The 2,308-nt window shown below is 36.6% G+C and overlaps 1 pseudogene; it reads right to left on the minus strand.

Moving 5' to 3' along the window:
• Positions 1-356: 356 nt before the first annotated feature.
• On the minus strand, positions 357-846 carry LOC149205599 (AUGMIN subunit 8 pseudogene; annotated as a pseudogene).
• Between the last annotated feature and the right edge of the window lie 1,462 nt (positions 847-2,308).

Consider the following 2,308-nt stretch of genomic DNA (forward strand, 5'->3'; position numbering starts at 1 on the left):
CTTACATGTAAAACGTCCCAACAAACTGATTTTGGAACTCAGATTTGATGAAAATGTGTACACAAATAACTGCAATGTGTATCAAGGTTTTCCTGAGAGGTGAGCATTAGACCATGTTAATATAGACATTAGAGAGAATCTTCATGCACAAAAAACAAATGCAACAGATCCAGACAAATCAACTAATTATTTTACATTTCTTTTACTACCTTTGGCTTGAGACGCAAGATGTCATTCCTGCAGCAAGAAGCAAAGTGGCCTCCACCTTCAGACTTTTCCACGTCAGTGTAAAATCAACTTCATCAACTATTAATCTCACAACAAAAATGATACATCATGCAAACTAACAAATCTCCTTAGGTCAGATTTCGTTGTCCAAAATCTACAGCAACTGCACCACTGTCCATTGACTTTTCCAAACCCCAACATCTCCCTCGCCCTCAAACTGGATTCCTCTACCACCATTGATGTTGTTGTTGTAGCTAAAAAAATCTACACATTCATCCAATAAGGCTTTCTCTTGAGCAACAACTTCTGCAAGCTCAGAAACTAAATGATTCATCCTCTCTACCTTTGGCAACAACGAGCAAATGGAGGAACCCATTGCTTGCATCACATCAACTGCGGAACTAACAACTTCTTTCAGTGCTTGAATATCAACCCTTGCACCCGCAGTGACTGGAAGCCGAAGAGTTGCAGCGTCCAGAACTTCAACAACTCCTGATAAAGAACTTGTCGAATAATCTCTTTCCAGCAATGCCCATTCTTACAGATATAACATCTGTCTTCTGAGAATGGAACTAAGCTTGTTTTCCCCCTCAATTGTTGCAGCTTGATTCCCTTCATTGTTACAGAATTTCGCAGTTCTGAAATTGTAACCCAGATATTGTAAAGCAGTTTCGCAGCTGTGACTTTCTGAGCATTCATGGCAGCTTCTGCTCTGGCATTAACAAATCGCCAACAGTGACGACATATGGTGTTGGGAGAATTCAACCAAACAGTGGGAAATGGGCACCTTCTGGTAAAACCCAAATCGATGGAATGCAGAGGTCAGATTAGCAGAAACCGCGCACTGTGAAGGCGGTGTCGTAAGCGATGGTCCCTGTTCTCTTGCGCGCTGGTCCATGTTTTCTTAGAATCTAATGGGGGCGACACTGTTGAGATTCTAGACACCTGTTGAGAACAATGTCACCAACAATAACTTCGTAATATAATGCCTATCAAAATAACTAAAATAATCCCCCAATTCCCACAGAAGGACGAGAAAGAACCATGTTTGAGAGGCAACTGAGAAATGGCAGAGCTGGGTGGTTAAATCAGAAGAAGATGAAGACGAGTCAAAGAAGGAGAAAAAGAAAATGGAATAGACCCCCAAGAGAACCGAAACGAAAAGGGTTGTTTGTAGTGTATTTTTTGGATTTTTTATCCCGGATAATTTTGACATGAAATATTGATTTATGCTATTTATATTGGTTTTTATTGTAAATATAGATTTAATACTTAGAAAAATTTCTAGTGTATTTTGATTGTATAAAATTATTTATCAAATTTGTGATTTCAATAAATTCCAACCAAATTTTTAGATAAATAAACTAAAAAAATTCCAAAAAATCTAAAAATTAAACTAGAAAAGCTCACCCACCTCAGCGAAAAAGATCCCATAAAATCTAATGACAACCTTCGAAAATGAACCTGGTCACCACACGAACTTTCTTCCTGGTTCAAACTGACTTGACTCAGGAAAATATGAGCGGAAACCTTACTGAGTCATGGTTTGACGAGACTACTTTTCATTTTAACATTAGTAATAAAGAATTACTGTCGTAACCCCTATCGTTCGGTGGTTAGGCCAGTTATTTCTGAAATTAGTGGGTATGATCACTAATCTCGCCTTTCGAAAACGAGTAAAACGTGTTTACGTTTATTTAAGTGTGGGGTAAGATTTAAAATTAGGAATTTATATTCCTTAAATATATAAAAATAATAATTTAACATTGGAAAACAAATAGCAAGAGTGAAAAGAGAAAATTTAGGAAGAAAATAATTTAACATTGGAAACCATATAACAAAAGTGAAAAGAGAAAATTTAGCATTATTTGTAGAAATAATAACTTGGTCTTTGGAAGAGTAAGAATTTAATATTGTTTTAGGCATAATTTTCCATTTCCACGTTTGTGTTTTCGTCCCATTTCAAATAGATTTCCTTGAAAGCGAATAATTTTAATGTGTAACATGTGCTTTCGAACGTATCGTTCCTAGGTTAGATGGTGGCGTTTTCATTTCGTCCCTATAGATTTTTCTCATTTGA

Source organism: Pinus tabuliformis, chromosome 1_2 (assembly GCF_031772625.1).
Source record: "Pinus tabuliformis cultivar Carrire ecotype Pingquan chromosome 1_2, CPIR1, whole genome shotgun sequence".
NCBI lineage: Eukaryota > Viridiplantae > Streptophyta > Pinopsida > Pinales > Pinaceae > Pinus > Pinus tabuliformis.